Raw genomic sequence first — 6,926 nt, forward strand, 5'->3', positions numbered from 1 at the left:
GGAACCAGTAATAATTCTAAAATTCTTGCTCACACCTGTAATCCCAGCACTTTGGGAGGGTGGTGGGCAGATTGCTTTAGCTCATGTGTACAAGACCAGCCTGGGCAACATGGTGAGACCCCATTTCTACCAAAAACACAAAAAAATAGTCCCAGCTACTCAGGAGGCTGAAGTGGGAGGATTGCTTAAATGGGGTGGGATTGGGAGGGGGGCAGAAGTTACAGTGAGCCAAGATCGCGCCACTGCACTCCAGCCTTGGTGACATAGCAAGATCCTGTCTCAAAAAAATAAATGAAATAAAATTCTTATCACATATTAGCATTCATGATCACATCTATCTGCATTTAAAATGCCTTCTAACAATGAAGCTGAGCACTCATTTTATTGAAACATTCCAGATACATCTGTTTTCTAATGCAAAGACATTCACAAGAACATCTAAGCATTAACCTCAGTGTGCAAAGTGTCAAAAGGTTTTAAATCATGAATATTTTCCATGTAAAATATTAATTTAATTTTCTCAGGAAAATTCAAGTCTGGGGTGGCATCAGTAGAATAGCAGTTCTCAGGATTCATCCACCACCCCACTTCCCTACGCCTCCACTAAGAGATCAACTAGCAACTATGCACAGATAAGAACACCTTGGTGAAAATGCTGAAACATAGAAATAAGCCTAAGTCACCTGCATGTTCCATAGAAGTGAATAAAAATCCACACTGAAAGGGTAGGAGAAATGGTCTATCTCCTTTCCCCAAGTCAGCACAGTGCCATACAGAGATGATTCCCCAGGGCCGACAGTGGGAAAAGACAACCTGGGTGGTGGACATCCAACTTCCCTAGGATTCAGAGATACTTCCCAGAAAGCCCACTCACTTCTCACCTCACAGTAAAGGTAGGGAAAAACTGCATGGCTAGACTACCTGGGGCCAGGTAGAAACAAAGCAAGAGTTGCAAAGCCCCCAGAGACCAGTGCACAAATTTTGGTGAAAGCTCAGTGTACCTCCTAGCAGTGGTGCTAGATCAGAGATACCAGATAATAGCACAGCCCCTGCCCCACAAAGCTGGACTGGTCACTCCCAGAAGAGGTGGGAAATGCTACCTGCTTTGAATCCCTAGATGGCTAGCTGCCAGGCCCAGCCTCAGACTTGGCCAGATTATCCCCCCTCACCCATGAAGGGAGAAGACCCCCCGACACAGTAAATTTCAACAAAAAAAGTAAGGACTAGTTCTGCCACACCCAGGAGTTTAATCAGCATTCCTTGCTGCCACAGAACACAACCCCAGATCACTCCCAGGGAGGGCGACAAATCTGACAAATCTCAACAGGACCTTTCCACTGAGTATTGCAGTTGGTCCATTCATCCTGATATTCTTAACCTCAGGAACTCTCCTGCAACCCTGTCCAACTGCGGGAATAGTAGCACCTTCTGGCCACAGAATACACCCTGTGGCCCAGCTTGATCAGAGGCAATTGAAATGCCTATCCAGTAGCTCAGCCTCATTGCAGAGCTCAGCCAGTGGTTTTGCCAGATAGCAGAGCCCAGCTAGCTGCCCCACCCAAATTCAGAGCAAAAGCAGCAGCCCAGTCATCTAGAGAACCTAAAGGAAGCTCTGCTTTTGCAGGGTCATTAACAGCTGACCCATCTAGAAGCATGGGCTAGATTAAATAGTGAGGGTCTATTCCTGGTAAGGGACACATATAAAAGCCAGAAAAGGTAGTTGTCTCTGCAAATGCACAGATACCAATGCAAGAATGCAAGAATTACAAAGACTCAAGAAATCATGATACCTCCAAAAGAAACTAACAGATCTTCAACAATACACCTTAAAGAAAAGGAGATTTATGACATGTCAGAAAAAGAATTCATAATGATCTTCTTTAAAAAAAAAAAAAAGAAGAAGAAGAAGAATTTCAAGAATATACAAATAAAAAACTAAATGAAACTTGAAAAATAATACACAAACAAAACAAGGAGTTTGACAAAGAAATAGAAACATTTTTTAAACCAAAGAGAAATCCTAGAAATGAAGAATATAATAACTAAAATTAAAAATTCAATAGAGAACTTCAACATCCAGCTCAATCAAGCTAAAGAAACAATCAGGTTGGGCGTGGTGGCTCACGCCTGTAATCCCAGCACTTTGGGAGGCTGAGGCAGGCAGATCATGAGGTCAGGAGATTGAGACCATCCTAGCTAACACAGTGAAACCTCGTCTCTACTAAAAATACAAAAAAAATTAGCCAGGCATGGTGGCAGGCGCCTGTAGTCCCAGCTACTCAGAAGGTTGAGGCAGGAGAATGGCATGAACTCAGGAGGCGGAGCTTGCAGTGAGCTGAGATCACACCACTGCACTCTAGCCTGGGCAAGACAGCAAGACTCTGTCTCAAAAAAAAAAAAAAAAAAGAAAGAAAGAAATAATCATTGAGCTTCCAAACAGAACATTTGAAATTACCCTATCAGAGGAGCAAAAAGAGAAAGTAATAAAGAAAGCCAACAGGAATTGTGGGACACCTTTTACAGACCTTATTTATGTGTAATAGTAATATAAGAAGAAGAAAGAGAAAAAGAGCCAGAAAACATTTTAAAAGGAATAATGGATGAAAACTTCCCTAATCTGAGGAAGGAAGCCAGCATCCAAGTACAAGAAGTTAAAAGGTCTCTGATCAAATTCAACTCAAAGAGGAGTTCACCAAGACACATAATAATCAAACTACCAAAAATCAAAGACAAACAAAAAATTCTGAGAGCATCAAGAGATCAGAAATACATCACATACAAAGAAGTCACAATATGACTATCTGTGGACTTCTCAGCACAAACCTTGCAGGCCAAGAGAGAGTGGGATGATAGAGTCAATGTGCTGAACATGCTGAAGGAAAATAATCACAAACCAAGAACACTTCATCCAGAAAAACTGCTTTTCATAAATGAGGTATAAATAAAAACTTTCCCGGACAAACAAAAGTTAAAGAGGTTCATCCTCCACTAGGCATGCATTACAAGAATTGCCAAAAAAAATTCTTTAAACTTTAAACAAAAAACTGATAATTAGTAACATAAAACTTACAAAAGCAAAAAACTCAATGACATAAATAATACAGAGCAACATTCAGAATGCTCTAGGACTGTAATCGTGGTATATAAAGTAATTTTATCCTTAGTAGGAGAGTTAAAGAATGAAATTATTAATAACAACTATAGCTAAAATGAATTGGAAAGGGATACATACTGCAAAATGATAATACACATTTACATAAAAATATAAATTCAGACATCAAAAACATAAAATAGGAAAAAGTCAAAGCATAGAGTTGTATGCAATCAAAGTTTCATTGTTATCAGCTTCAAATAGACTGTTACAAGTGTAAGATGTTCTATGTAAGCCTCATGGTAACCTAAAAGCACACATACACACACAGACATACACACACCAAAACACAGATACAAAAAATACTACTACAGAAAACCATCGAACCACAAAGCAAGACAACAAGAGAGGAAAAAAGAAACAAATATCTAAAAACAACCAGAAAACAATCTTTTAAATGGCAGTAGTAAGTCTTTAACTGGCAATAATTATCTTTAATGTAAATAGATTAAATTCTCCAAAAAACATTGTAGAGTGAATAAATGAATTTTAAAAAACAAGACCCAACTATATGCTCCCTACAATAAACTCACCTTTTATGTGCTTTTAAGGACATACATAAACTAAAAGTGAAGAGATAGAGAAAGATTTTTCATGCAAATAGAAACCAAAAGAAAGCAGGGATAACAATACTTACATCAGACAAAACAGACTTAAGTCAAAAACTATAAAAGGAGTAAAAGAAAGACATTATAAAGAATTGCTTCATCAAGAGGATATACCATTAGTAAATATATATGAAACCAACAGTGGAGCACCTACATATCTAAAGCAAATATGAAAAGATTTGAAGGGAGAGATAGATTGCAATACAATAATAGTAGGAGACTTTAATACACCACTTTCCGTAATGGGAAGATCACCCAAACAGAAAATTAATAGGGAACCACTGGACTTGAAGAACACTTTGGACCAAGTGGACCTAACAGGCATATATAAAAGTTCCATCCAGCACGGACAGAATACACATTTTCCTCAAGTGCACATGGAACATTCTCCAGGATAGATCATATATTAGCCCACAAGAAAAGTCTTGGCAAATTTAAGATGATTAAAATTATATTAAGTACCTTTTCAAGCACAGTGATATGAAACTAGAAATCAAAAAGTGGAGGAATTTAGGAAAGTGTATTAATATATGGATATTAAACAACATGCTCCTGAACAACCAATAAATCAGTTTTAAAATTTGAAGGGAAATTTAAAATATCTTGAGACAAATGAAAATGGAAACACAACACACTAAAATTTACAGGATGCAGCAAAAGCAGTTCCAAGAGGGAAGTTTATAGCAATAAACCCCTACATCAAAAAGCAGAAAGACCACAAATAAACCACTTAATGTTATGCCTCAGGAAAATCTTTAAAAAACTAAGCCCAACGTCAGCATATGAAAACAATTAGAGCACAAATAAGTAAAATAGAGACTAGAAAAACAATGAAGGTCAATGAAACAAAGGGTCAATGAAACTGAGAGTTGGTTTTTGAAAAAATAAGGAAAAGCAACAAGTAAGGTAGAATAACCAAAAAAAAACCCTCAAATAAAGTCAGAAATGAAAGAAGAGATGCTACAACTGACAACACAGAAAAACAAAGGATTATCAGAGACTACTGTGAACAATTATATGCTAAAAAATTGGATAACCTAGAAGAAATGGATAAATTCCTAGGCACATACAACTTACCAAGACTGAATCACAAAGAAATAGAAAATCTGAACAGACCAATAACAAGGAAGGAGATTGAATCAGTAATAAAAAGTCTCCCATCAAAGAAAAACCCAAAATCTGATGGTTTCACTGCTTAACTCTACCAAACATTTAAAGACAAATTAATGTCAACCCTTCTCAAAATATTCCAAAAAATTAGAGGAAAGAACCCTTTCAAACTCATTCTACAAGGCCAGCATTACCCTTATACCAAAGCCAGACAAGGACATCACAAGAAAATAAAACTACAGGCCAATATCCTTGATTAACATAAATGTAAAACTCCTCAGCAAAATAATACCAAATCAAACTCAACAACACATTAAAAGGATCATTCACCATGATGAAATTGAATTTATGCCTGAGATGCAAAGATGTTTCAACATATGCAAATCAATAAGCATGTACATCACATTAACAGACTAAGGAACAAAAAATCATATGATCACCTAATTAGATGCAGAAAAAGTATTGACAAATTCAACAACCTTTCATGATAAAAAAAAATTGAATAAATTAGATAAAAAAGAAATGTACTTCAACATGATAAAGCCCATATATTATAAGCCCATAGAAAACATTATACTCAACAATGAAAAATTGGAACCGTTTCCTACAAGATCCGAAAGAAGCCAAGGGTGCCTATTCTTGACACTTCTATTCAACATAGTATTGGAAGTTCTTGCCAGAGCAATAAGGCAAGAAAAAGAAATGAAAGACATCAAAATAGGAAAGGAAGAAATGAAACTGTCACTATATGCTGACAACATGATCTTATATATAGAAAATCATAGAGAGTCCACCAACACACTGTTAGAACTGACAAATTCAGTAAAGATGTAGGATTTTTAAAAATCAACATTCGAAAATCAGCAGTGTTGCACTACACTAACAACAAACTTTCCAAAAAGAAATCAAGAGAACAATCCCATTTACAATTGATACAAAAATAAAATACATTACTTAGAAATAAATTTAACCAAGGAGGTGAAAGACCTGTACACTGAAAACTATAAAACATTAATGAAGGAAATTGAAGAAGACACTAATAAATGGAAAGATACTCCATGTTTGTGGATAAGATGACTTAATATTGTTAAAATGTCCATACTATCCAAAGAAATATACAGAGTCAGTGCAATCCCTATCAAAATTCCAATGTAATTTTATAAATACATTAAAATACTCCTAAAATTTCTATGGAACCACAAAATATTGAATAGCTAAGTCAATAACAAGCAAAAAGAACAAAGCTAGAAGCATCAAGCTACCTATTTCAAACTATACTACACAGCAATAGTACTAAAACACCATGGGTGCTGGCATAAAAATAGACACATAAATCAATGGATCAAAAGAGAGAGCCCAGAAATGAACCCATACATCTGCAATCAATAGATTTTGGACACATATACAATGGGAAAAGGACATCCTCTTCAATAGTGTTGAGAAAACTGGATATCCACATGCAAAAGAATGAACTTAGACCCTTATTTCACAATATATGCAAAAATAAACTCAGCTCTTAACCATAAGATCAGAAACTTTAAAATTGCTAGAAGAAAACATAGCAGGGAAAACTACATGACATTGGTCTGGACAACAATTTTGACAACCTGTGGATTCAGAGAAAATATTTACAAATCATATATCTGATAGGGGATATCCAAAATACATAAGGAACTTGAACAACTCTATAGAAAGAAAATAATAGTAATCCAATAGAGAAATGGCAAGAGTTCTGAATAAACATTTCTCAAAAGAAGACATATGAGGGGGGCGGAGCAAGATGGCCGAATAGGAACAGCTCCAGTCTCCAACTCCCAGCGCGAGCGACACAGAAGACCGGTGATTTCTGCATTTTCAACTGAGGTACTGGGGTCATCTCACTAGGGAGTGCCGGACAATCGGTGCTGGTCAGCTGCTGCAGCCTGACCAGCGAGAGCTGAAGCAGGGCGAGGCATCGCCTCACCTGGAAGCGCAAGGGGGAAGGGGATCCGTTTTCCTAGCCAGGGGAACTGAGACACACAACACCTGGAAAATCGGGTAACTCCCACCCCAATACT

The sequence above is a fragment of the Rhinopithecus bieti genome, unplaced genomic scaffold (assembly GCF_001698545.2).
Source record: "Rhinopithecus bieti isolate Rb0 unplaced genomic scaffold, ASM169854v2 scaffold_26226, whole genome shotgun sequence".
Classification (NCBI taxonomy): Eukaryota; Metazoa; Chordata; class Mammalia; order Primates; family Cercopithecidae; genus Rhinopithecus; species Rhinopithecus bieti.